Raw genomic sequence first — 12,798 nt, forward strand, 5'->3', positions numbered from 1 at the left:
AGGCATCCCTGTAGTGGGCAATGGAGGGACAGAAGCTTCTGCCTTTATTAATGAATGCAGACCATTATGAGTCTGGCTGGCTCCTGCGCTGTTCCCAGAAGCATATACTGTACGTGACTTAAAATGCTAGAATATTGACACAAAGCGAGCCAGGCAACCCTAAGGAAAATTACTCCTTGGATATAATGTAGGCTCGTAACAGCTATTAGAGTACAAAATAAAACCCTCCGGGATCAAACTGACATATACAGCATTCTACCTACTCCTCAAACATTAGAAGAATTTCTTTGTGAAGGCATTCTCAAGGACAGCATTAAACTGACTTTTGTAGCAATCTGCAACAGCTTTTTGGCTTACAGCTTTTAGTACTAAATCTCTAGTTTGAATCAATATAAGTACTATATCCTCCACATTAATCAATACATTTGGTTCAATACACATTCTATTAAATTATACTTTCTAATCAAGGTTTTCTGCTTCTCTCCCCTCCCCCCCAATCCATTGCTCCCTTCTTCCAAACCTCTTACTGCTAGCTTTCAGTTTGTCCTCGGAAAATGGCAGGATACTTGGCAGTGGTGGGAGAGATAGAGATGAAGTAAAAATGGCCAAAGCCAGCATACCCCGATTACAAGCCCTAATGCCAAGCAGGTGGTTTAATTTCAATAAAATTCCCAGAACTTCCAATCCTAGCTTTCAGGATCAATGATAAAACTGGACAAAGAAATGTTCAAGAACACAAAAAAGGAGATGCACCAAGCAAGGGGGAAGGGAAGATTTCAATTTTTATTTTGGTTAAACAAAAAATGACTAAAGGAGAGGGGCAAAACTCAATAGTGAAGGCAAATGAGTTAAAAAAACCACAGTCAGAGAGGAATTCAGTTACCCATGACCTGGTAACATGCAGCTCCCTTTGAAAAAGCTCAGTTGGTTCAGAATATGCTAACTGGAACTGGCTATGTGAGTGCTTTTATCTGGCTTCCTGTCCATTTCTGGGCCCAATACAAAGTGTCTGACCTTCAAGTCTCCTCATGGGCTTGCAACCGTGTACGTGAAGGGCTCAGCCGGTAGAGCATGGCACTCTTAATCTCAGGGTCATGGATTCTAGCCCCACATTGGGCTAAAGATTCCTGCATTGCATCTGGTCCCCTATTGCAGGACCAGATGGCCCTCGTGGTCCCTTCCAACTCTACGATTCCTGTTTAGGGAAGTTTTTAATGTGTGACATTTTAATATATTTTAAATCTTTGTTGGAAGCTGCCCAGAGTGGCTGGGGAAACCCAGCTAGATGGGCGGGGTACAAATAAATTATTATTATTATTATTATTATTATTATTATTATTATTATTATTATTATTATTATATTCTATGACTGCTTCTTTTCACATGCATCTACCTACACCTTGAGAACATCAGCCGATGCCTTCTGTTGGGCGATCCATCAAGCAAGGGGCAAAGCTTCTGTTGTTGAAAGGGCCTCTTCAGTGGCGGCACCCTGCCTGAGGAAGTACTCATCAGAAGGGTTCACCTGGTGTCTATTCTAATGTATTTTTGGTGCCAGGCAGATGTATTTTTATTTTCCCAGGACTTTTAAATCTTTTAATGCCTGCTGTTAGCGCTTAAATCTATTTTTAGCACTGATGTTTTATTCTCTGCCCTGTTCTTGATTTTAACTTCAGGTTGTTTTAGCGCTTCATCACATTTTATTGAATAAATCCATTTTATTGTTGTAGCTTTTATTTTTTTTTACAGTGTTAGCTGCCCCGGGAATGTATATTATAGGGTGACCTGCAAAAGTGAAAAATAAAATAAAAACAGAAGAGAAGCAAATGGGAAGTGCTCACCTTCCATGGTGAATATCAGCTAGATGGAGAAGAGTGATAGACAAGTTCGCCTTGGCTAAAAAGCTCTACAAAGCTGACACTAGTTTTTGGGACCTGCTTGGGGTGGTAATGGGGGCTTAGGATCCTGTGAAATCATGGCCTCACCTCAAATGCCCCAGAAACACCTCATTTCAGCTCCCACCAGTGGTGGCACATTGCTGGCAGGGCATCTACACACATGGAGCTTTCTGTGGGCATACCACACCATATTACCATACCTTGTCCTGGGCAGTGTAAGTGCCATTCTACCAATGACCCTCCGACTCCATCAGCCAAGTAGTACGTATGCTGCTCCCTAAAGCTTGTCAGTCAGCTGAATGCCAACTTCAAGACTGCAGCATAAGACAACTTTACAAAACCGGGGGGAGGGGAAGAATATTGGTTATGAATGGCCATTATATATCATATCACAAAACTGTTTGAATAAAAGTTGGGTTGCTCCTCCAAGGTGCCTGGATATGAGATTACCTGAGAACCTTAGGGAAGCCTCTCTGAGTTCCTCATAAGATCAGTGGGGCATAGGTAGAATTAAACAAATATTTGGAGAAGAGGATCTTGGGTCTAAGGAGTGCCAGTGAGATATTTAGATTTGTGAGATAGAAGTTACGACGTAAAAGGGGTCAGTATAGTGCTTTAATCTATATAAGACAAATTTTTCAGTCATGGAACTACAGCGTGTCAAGGCGTCAAGCTACATTGCTAAATGATCTAGTGGAAACATAGCCTTATAAAGTAGAGCAGTTTAATGCCAGAGCATGAAATGCTGTTGCATTCTGTGGGCAATGACTTCCATTTATTTGTATGTTTTTTCTCTGTAAAAGAAACTCTGCACTTTTATGTTTTTGGATTGGAACAGAGATTTCTCTCTCCTCCCCACCCCCAGTTTACAATGAACCTGAAAAGAAACTGCTGAATTTTCTTTTGGTATTTAACACCGTTCTACACAACACTCTCTGGACAGCACTATATCACTATCCCAGAGAAAGGTGAGAGAGCATAGCAAAAGTCAAGGCGAGAAACGGAAAGAAAATGAGGGCAGAAACCAACTTTTTCTTCCTCTATCTTTCAGATTTATTTTTTGGAGAATAATTAAGTGGAATGTTCAAAATTAATTGATCTTTACTAATCTCTTCTCAGTATTCGTAACTGGAAGGAAGGGAGTGCTTTGGCTTCACTCATCCCAAACTAGACTCTGTCACTAGCAAAAGACTGTGTCAGCTGTGATAAAAATCAACACCATTACATATTCAAAGACCTGCAAGTAGGTTTGGACTGAACATAGTTTTGGTACCTTTAATACTTCTGTGTAAGGGAGGAGCTCCTGCAGTGAGTAGGAGCTTTTTTGCTCTGATGTTGCCATGCCTACCTGCCTTCCCAATTCCCAGCAAGGGAGCAAAGAGAGGGTAAGTGGACAACAGCAGCATTGTGAAGGCAAAGAATTTGCCACTCAAGAGTACCAGAGCTATACTTGAGCTCTGGCATATACAATCATTTATGCCTAGGTCTCAAGTCCGATCTATTCATACAGCTGAATGAGGCAGTCAGGTGGACTGCACTGCTTCAAGACGAGAGTTGAAGACATCATTTTTGAAAGCTTCCCTCCATTAAAAATTTCCTGCAAACAGTAAAATCAACACAGCAGGAAAAGGCTGGGTTAGAAACTCTCTTTCTGATTAAAAGAACAAAAACAGCAGGATTTTCTATAGTTTTTAAAACATAGGTGAACTTTCGAAAGTTCCCACATTGGTAGTAGCAGAGTCCATTCAACTCTCTCAATATTCTGCTAACTGTATAGGCCCAGCCTTGGATTTATTCACTTGTGTGTGATATACTGGCTGCATTAGCCCTATTGGGGCATGCTGCTCATGTGTAAAGGCTACACATTACAGTGGTACCTCGGGTTACATACGTTTCAGGTTACATACGTTTCAGGTTACAGACTCCGCTAACCCATAAATAGTACCTCAGGTTAAAAACTTTGCTTCAGGATGAGAACAGAAATCATGCTCCGGCGGTGCGGCAGCAGCAGCAGGAGGCCCCATTAGCTAAAGTGGTGCTTCAGGTTAAGAACAGTTTCAGGTTAAGAACGGACCTCCAGAACGAATTAAGTACATAACCAGAGGTACCACTGTACATGGAGATGGCTGTGCTAAGCTCTGTCCCCACTCTGCTGTGTCTGTCACTCTTCAGAAGTTGAAGGTTGCAGTCTGAAGCTGAGGTGGACCTGTGTGCCTTCTTCCCCATCACAATCACACTCCCTTCAGTCTTCAAAGTGTATGGAAGAGGTGCAATTTACATGCCACTCTGCCCAACCAAGGCAGAGGCAGGCGGGAGGGTGACTCACCCATGCTGAACAATATGCAGCCCCAGGCTGTCCACAAGCTGGGGAAGGTCTCGAGATGGGAAAGCCTGATAAATGTGCATAGGCCATCTACATGTGCTGGAACACTGAGTGTGATAGCAGAGCATGGCTAACATATACAGAACTGTGTCTCTTTCCAGGGAACCTAACCCAAATCAAGTGGAAACTAATGCCTGACCAAGGCTTACGATTTGTGGGAAATCATACAGCTTGTCCAGTTCAGACAACAAGGCATGGTTGGACTGTGATGTCTGAATTGGGTCCACATGGGAAGTTTTATCCTAAAATGAGTCAGGGCTCTGATGGGCACAGGACACTTTCTAACCTTGATAGAGCACAGCCTTGGTAAAATTAAGAAGTGGGAAGCTGGCAAGCTAGGCAGTGCCCTCTTGCTCAAACTTCTTGCACACATGTTGCTTTTGTTAGGCACAAAATGCCTATGTTGAGCCCGGCCAGTTTGGAAAGAAAACAGAAGCCAGAGGGGGATATCACCACATTTCTATGCCACAGCAGTTCCAGTACAGGAGAGCAACAAGAGACAGAAGGCTTCAATAGGCGAGACCATCTAATCAAATATTCAGGGATTAAGTCAGTGCATTATGGACAGATGTGTTCATGTGCCAGTTGTTTCTCTGCTTCAATTTTTTTTTGGCCTTGTAATGTTTAATTTATCATGCTGGTGCTTTTTAAACTAGAACATCTGTAAACAAGCTTAAGTACGACCTCTCTCGTTTTATATCCATGCACTGTGCTCCTTCTTCGTGCCTTAATTGTAGATACCTTCAAGACAAATCAATCTATAGCAGGGAAAGAATGAAAAAGCAAAGGAACCTGACAAGCTGTAAGGTGTTTCTCTTTTACGGCATATGCATTCCCTGCTTGCTCAGTTCTGACTCGGGGAACACAACCCATGGTATGCGCATACTACTTCTTTATAGGTCAAAGCCAATTAAACAAATTACTACTAAATATTTAACAGCTCTGTTTAGTAATTAGCAGCAAATAATGGCAGCTTAAATTGATAATCACGCAGATGTTTTTAAAACTAAGCCAGCTATAAAGTTATTTGTATCTACTTAACAAGCTTTGTGTCTCTATATGTGGCAATAAATAGTTAATTTCTAAGAATTCAATTCACCAAACTTTCATTTTTTTCCATTTAAAGAAAGGATAACATCTAGCTAACAGGATCAGCACATTCTCTTAACTAAGCCATTGCTAGCGTCTCCTGTTATATCTTCTGTAATTTTCAATTACAGTCAACAGGACAGCTGGATTGTTGCATTCATCTTACTATGCCTTACATACACCCTCCTGTTAAATTCCACCTACCCACCATCCATTAGCACTTGGATTTCTTGCAAATTACCCAGCCCTTCATTTCCTCCCATCAGTTCCTCTGTACTGATATCTCTGCCATCTCCGAGCAGTAGAAGCAAGTGAGCCAAGACAATGCAAGGAAGAGAGAACCCTCTCATTGTGCTCCTGCGGAGAAAGTGGTTTCATAATGTCACAGACACTATGAAATAATTGGTTGGAAATAATTATGAGGCTGCAGAAGGCAAATCTGTCTGGTCAGGCTTCTGACATTCCCAAGTGATGGATATTGTCAGAAGCAAGCCAGCAGTGAACCATACTGTGCAAGTTGGAGTTAACTCTTTAACAGCAGAAACACGATTAGCACAGACTTGGCAGAGTATCAGGCCTAGCAAGCACAGCAACTCATCTCCGGTAGGTCTTGCCCCCCATGAAGCAGTTGCTGAGACTGAAGCTCCCACCTCCTCACAGCTGCCTAAGTCTCCTCCTCTCCAGGGTTTCCCCCAAGCAATCAGAGACTGCGCCTCCATGCCTGTCTTTGCTTCTCCCACTTCATGTCTCTTCTGCGAGATTTGTGGCAGGCTTGTCACAGCAGGAGGGAGAGACCCCCATGACTCTTCACCAGCCTGACTCATTTCTGCCTCTTTGTTGCTCTCATCCAAGCTTTCTGCTTCTGCCTCTGATTCTGAATGGCTCTCTGCCACAGACTCTACCAGCTCACTAAGCCTTGTTACCTCTTCAGCTTCTGACACCTCTTCTTCCCCATCTTCTCCCTGTGGCCACTCATCATTGTCCCACCATCACTCCCTGGGGTCTGAGCCTTCTTCCCTTGGTGGTTCCCCATCTGCTTCCTCCCATCATTGCTCTGCGACCAACCAGTCCATATCTCCAATCAGCCTCAACCAATTTGGCCAACAGTCAGGAATGAGGGGAGTTGTCGTCCAAAATATTTGGAGGGCACCAGGTTGGAGAAAGCTGTTCTAAACAATGGTCCATCTATTTATAAATACAAATGATGAGACATTTACATTTTTTCCCCTGAAGGTCAAGAATTCAGGATGCACTGTAAAAAACCACAAACTTCCAAAACACAAACACAGAAGAGAAAAATTGGAATGAGTTTTCTGTGACATGTTATAAAAGACAATAACATTTTATGTCCTTATTGTGGATCTTGGCTGTAAACTTGTAGTGTCCTCATTCTCTGCTGCCTTGCCCCTGGTGTAATCACTTACACTTGTGCAAAGTGAGTGGAAAATGCTACCAAAGCAGAGTACTGGAGTTTTATAGCTACTCTGTTCAACGGTGGCTGACTGCTCCAGGGGCAAAAGTAATAGAAAATTGTGCACGGAAATTTTCTGATTTTTTGTGGAAACCGCTATTACCATATCCCCTCCACAGTTATCAGTCAGCATCTTTCTTCCTCTTGAGAGTTGTTCCAGTCTCCTAAAAATAATTGATATCTCTGGCGTATGGAAGCTTATGTTCAGAATGTCCAAGACTCTCATTGCTACAACACCAGAGCAGTTCACAATCTATAGTGTTTCCAGCTTTACAATGCACTCTGCTATTACAATGTTATCGTTTCATAGAAGGAAATAGTGCAGAAATGCAGTTTCCTACATAAAGTATCCACTGACTCAGACTGATCTGATAGTTCAGGAGTTAATCAGTTATGGACGATCAGGACAATTGCTCCCCACAATATTAAAGTATAGTGCTGTAAGTCAAGGCCTGATTACAGAGCATATTGCCATAAATTTCTTAAATAGCATTAGTTCCCCTCATACGCAAAGGTGCATTGTCTAGAATAGAAAGTTGTTTAAAGAGGAAAGTAACGGGAAGATGGAAGAAAACAAATGGTGGAAATAGGAGATGTGCTTGAAATGAAAGTGCTTCAAAAGCTGACTACAAATACACCCACATTAATGAGTGTTTATACACTCACATTAAATATACCAAAAAGGTAGATCCAATTCCATCACGTATTGTGAAATAGGAAACCAAATACGAAATCATGTGTTGATAACAGAAAAATCCAGGTAAAATTGTTTATATGCTTTATAAACAGCACTTTATTCAGAATAGATTCAATTTCAGTTTGGGAATAAATTGTTGGTAGAGCATGAGACTCTTAATCTCAGGGCTGTGAGTTCATGCCCCACATTGGGCAAAATATTCCGGCATTGCAGGGGGTTGGACAAAATGACTCTTGTGGTTCGTTGCAATTCTTTAGGCACTTGTGAATGTGCATTTTTGGTTTTCCTACAATGTGTGGGGTGGAAGTTGTTATCTACACACCTGTTCACTATCTTCATATACTCACAAATAAGTAGAGGTAACTGGACCTATTTTAACTTTTTATTTAAAAAGCAATTCTGAAAATTTAGGTACAATAGACATGCTTGAGAGTGTTGGGAAGTCTGCTACATAAAACCTGTATTATTAAGGATGAGATCTATAAATTTACTGATTGTATTTAAATGGAAATTCATGAATAAGGCTTTGCCAAAAATGGATACTGGATAAGCAGACAGTTCCTCAACTCATTTACCGTATTTTGCGCCCCATAGGACGCTCCGGCCCATAGGACGCACCTAGTTTTTTTGGGGGGAAATAAAGAATTCCCCCCCCCAGGTGCGGGGCTGGAAGAACCAGGTCGGGGAACAGCGGGAAGGCGCGCTCTGCCTCCCCGCTGTCCCCCGAGCTTGTGGGGCTGCCTATGGGAAGAAGTGCGCTGATCCCAGGACTGCAAGCAGCTCTGCGGCCATCTGGAGCTGGGCGGGACTTCGCGCCCCGCTCCCGATGGCCGTGCAGAGCTGTGCTGATCCCGGGACTGCAGGCAGCTCTGCGCGGCCATTGGGAGGGGGGCGGGACTTCGCGCCCCGCTCCCGGTGGCCGCGCAGAGCTGCACTGATTCCGGGACTGCAGGCAGCTCTGCGCGGCCATCCGGAGCGGGGCGGGACTTCGCCCCCGGCTCCCGGTGGCCGCGCAGAGCTGCGCTGAGCCGGGGACTGCAGGCAGCTCTGTGCAACCCTCGGAGCCGGTCTCCCGAGGGTTGCGCAGAGCTTCCTGAAGCCTGGAGAGTGAGAGGGGTCGGTGTGCACCGACCCCTCTCACTCTCCAGGCTTCAGTGAAAGTCTGCATTCGCCCCATAGGACGCACACACAATTCCCCTTCATTTTTGGAGGGGAAAAAGTGCGTCCTATAGGGCGAAAAATACGGTATATACTTTGACTGTGTTTTAGGACAGAGCAATGAAATTGAGTTCATGCAGAAATTCACTTTGATTTTTCTGTTACCAACCCAATATTTTGTATTCTGTCTCCTATGTCTCTATTATTGTATGTATGAATGGACTTGGTTCTATATTGTTCTTCTTGTTATCAATACAATTGCTCTTGTGCTTGTAAGCACATGGCATCTCCTCCCAGTTTCAGGTAACTTTCGACACCATTACAATTTCCCAGTTACTTCATCATTTTTACAATCTTAGGCTTTCTATTTAAGACAATCAACTTTTGACTATGTTGTCTTGCTCATCTCCATTTATTTTCTGCTCTGCCAAACTCATTTGCTACTGGTCATCTCAGTCCCTTTCTCCACCTCTTTCTCTGCACTTCCTGTTTCACATGCATTCATTAGTGACCTCTTCTCTTGTCCTTTGGGCAGGTGTTCCTCTCTCCCACTCACTTCCATCTTAAGATGCTGAGAACAGGGTGTCCATTAGTTGTTTGTCTTATAAATCAAAATATTGCGTGGTTTTCTACTACTCTTTAGACCCCCTGAAATTAATGGACCTAACTTAATCCTTCTCCTTAATTTGAATGGGTCTATTCTGAGTAAAACCCATCTGATTACCACCCACTGATGTTGAATGTCTGTCCCTGTTTCTTTCTTCTATCCCATATTGCTGCAATTACCTTTGAATAAGGAAAACCTTGGCTCAGAGTGAAAATAACTCTGTATAAGGCTAGCTGCACCATGTCTGTGTGGCAATATGTCCCTTCACCTGTCCCACCACATGTTGCAAAAAAACCCCCAGATCTGTGTTGTGGAGCTCTGATGGAACGACTGTACTATATATCTCATGTTCCTATGTAACATGCAATCAAAGCTACTGCATTAGATGAGGCAGGAACGCTTCCATCTAATTAAAGCAACTCTTTAAAGTGAAACATTGTCTTGATCTTAGAATAAAGGCAGAATCTTGTCTATCAGAAGGCGATTCATCATCCTACCACACGCTTACACCATTTGAAAAAGCAAGCTATAAACAAGCAGACACAGTAATGCTGCTACGCATAAAGGGGCAGCCAACAGGAGGCCTCCTTTCTAATCAGTACTCAAAGGAATCTGTCATAGTGAAGTGGCACTTACTCTAATTTAAAGCTCTTATGGTTACTTTACCTTTGCAAAATGTATAAACTAATAACTTTGCTAAACTGCCTTGGCATTCAAAATATATAAACAACAAAAGCACAACAGCAAAGGCTTGAGCTTAAAAGGCGGGAGAGAGAGAGAGGAGCTTCGCTCAGAATCTGCTCTTGCTAGCATGGAAATAAAACATGGGATTCAGGATTGTGTTATGCTTGAAGTTCCCCCAGTTCAAAAACATCTCCACGACAGATCCTCCATGTCAGCAAGATCTCTGCTGTCACACCATCACGTGCCAACTCCTATTGCTGCTGCAATTTCTGTTTCGCTTCTTGAAAAACTACCTGTAGCTCAGTTATCAAGTCATATTTGCCATACAGAATGTACCAAAGAGAAGCTCCTAATATGTGCTGGATTCTAACCTTCCCCATAATGCAGACGTGTTCGTGCTGCTTGCTGTCCGCTGTAACATTTGCTTGTAACTTCATGAGTCCAGCATATTTATTATGTACAGCAGCCATTCTCAAATGTCAGCATGCACAATACATTTGCTAAAATGTGAAACGGCATATACCTATGTTCCATGTTTGTATGCTTGTCTACATTTGCCTTTTTATCCCAAACCGCTTTGGCATTTATTTATTTAGGCATTTATGCCTCACCCTTCTGGGGCAAATGCACTACCCAGGGTGGCTTACAACATTTTTTTAAAAAAAATCATAAAACATGAAAAGAAAATCAAGAAATGTTATGGTACAGAGTGCATAGGACTGCAGCCTGAAAGCCACATTTCAGCATTTGTCATCCAATGGCATGAAAGTAATGTCAGAAGCCCCAGGCCACATGGGAGAGAATGCCCACTGAAACTTCTTCCTCATACACACCAGGGTCACCCCTTCTGGAAACGGGTGTATGTGGTTGGGAAAGGTACCATTAGAAAACTCAGAAGGTGCAATAGGTGGCATTTTAGAAAAACAGCAACCTTTCTCTTGGGAGGTAACTCACCAAACATCCTTCTCCTTCCCAGGGAAAGGAAAACACGGCAAGGGTTCTTGAGTAAGCATTCTTGTGATATCACCTACCAGCAAGACTAGTCCCATCCCTTGTCTCACGCCAACTTGAATGTTTACAATCCTTACAAACTAGCGCAATGCTGCCAAGGTAATTCAAATGATTCACTAGCAACTGTCTCAGATCAAACTAGTTATATTTTACATTATGTACAGAGGGTGTGTGTGTGTGTGTGTTGCTGGGCAAAAAGCACTGAGGGGACTTCTTGCCTTAAAGGACAACAGCTACCAGAGTTTAACAGGACTACAAACTCATCAAAGGCTTGACTTCCATCTATACCTGCAATCCCGCTTCCCCCTTCTCTAGCACCCTAATGCAAACATAATTAAATCTGCCGTTGGATTTAATCCATTTTTGTACTACTTCATAATAACCTAAACAGGGATTAAATTTATTCTACTGCTCTGACTGATTGTGGGGAGGTGGTGGGGGAAAGACTGGAGGCAGGAAGCTAAAGTCCAAACTGTATGGGACATTAGTGTTTAAACAAGTCAGTGGAACCCGGCCATTTTTATCTGGAGAGGCTGGGGAGTAGTCCGGTGGCCCCCATCTGGAATATGTTCCCAGTCTGGATCAGAACCCTGTGCTAGTTTTTATGAGGGATGAAAATGGGCCCCTTCTAGCTGTTTATTGTCCACGAAAGTGCTATTTACTTCCTGTGGCTTGGCCATGACTTACTGGAAGTGATCTTGCATGCGGACAGGAAAGATAAAAGAGGGGAGGCCGGAGAGCAGCTGTACATAGACTTGAAATAGGGAAGGAGGCCAGTGGATGCAAGAGAGAAGGCTGCCTATGTTCAATGGCGCTGTGGCAAGTGATGAGGCAACATCCTGAACAATATTGTACAAAGGGGTAGCAGATTTCATTACACTCCCCTCTCAGCTCATTATGGAAATCTTGCCCACCCCTAGGCCACATATTCAGGGGAAGTAGGTCAGCTTATACTAGATCAAAACTCACAACCATTTAAAAGCTGCTCTGTATAGTGTCTTATTTTAGACAAAACAAGTTTGTACTGAGTATGAGAAGACTGCATTACATTCATCTGTGAATGTGATATTCTACTTTTCATGCTATTGTAAAGCAGTTAAAATTCAAAAAAATTACACCTTCCCACATAAATAGAGCAAAATGAAAACTGACTTTAAGCATAAAATCAGTTGCATATGTATATACCGAGCAGCTGAAAAGTTTGCCATCTCTTTGTAGACAAGACTACTTTGTAGACATTTTTTAAAAAAAAAATATCAAAGCATTTGCTCTGTTATAAACCATTTTAGGGCAATAGTGTGAGTTACAATGCTGTTTGTAGCAGAACGCACATCACTTTATGCTGACCTGACAGTACATTCCTTCAAACCCACTTTGGGAACATAATAAAAAAGCCAAATTTGCAAGACTGTACAAAACTTTTGCTGTTAGTAACGTATATATCACACAAATTACAGCAGGCTGCGCATTCATAATGTTTTGTACTGATCCTAGTAAGTCAGCCTTTATTTTGAAATGTAAAGCCAGCAAAGTAAATCGGTGAGAATTATTTTCCTCAGAAAACATAATTAATTCTACTGATAGGTTATAATTCAAGGAAGAAGAAAATGATTCTGCATGTGTAAGGGGAAATGACACAGAGACACAAAATGCCAGCTTTAAGTTAAACAGAAAGAAAACCAAAATAATTACGAAAAACATTGAACAGGATGTAATTGAAACATTGCAGCAACAATTAGGGATTGAAATGGTGAAAAAAGTTAAATATTTAGGGATTACACTAACCACTAGAGGTACTGA

At 42.4% G+C, this 12,798-nt stretch overlaps 2 protein-coding genes across 13 annotated transcripts in view; one reads left to right on the top strand and one right to left on the bottom strand.

Moving 5' to 3' along the window:
- LOC308594114 (uncharacterized protein) overlaps window positions 1-12,798 on the top strand; it is a 166,730-nt gene that overhangs the window by 131,275 nt on the left and 22,657 nt on the right. Inside the window, exon 9 of one of the 5 annotated variants that reach the window (XR_014011307.1) lies at window positions 1,406-2,672. The exons of 3 other annotated variants lie outside the window; for them this stretch is intronic. The gene's annotated coding sequence lies outside the window, so the exon portion shown is untranslated. Of the gene's footprint in view, window positions 1-1,405; window positions 2,673-12,798 lie in introns of those variants that run through there. One more of the 5 variants, XR_014011308.1, reaches the window with a different exon arrangement.
- ZNF521 (zinc finger protein 521) overlaps window positions 1-12,798 on the bottom strand; it is a 300,478-nt gene that overhangs the window by 6,212 nt on the left and 281,468 nt on the right. The gene's annotated exons all lie outside the window — the stretch shown is intronic.

The sequence above is a fragment of the Podarcis bocagei genome, assembly GCF_964188305.1.
Source record: "Podarcis bocagei genome assembly, chromosome: 8".
Classification (NCBI taxonomy): Eukaryota; Metazoa; Chordata; class Lepidosauria; order Squamata; family Lacertidae; genus Podarcis; species Podarcis bocagei.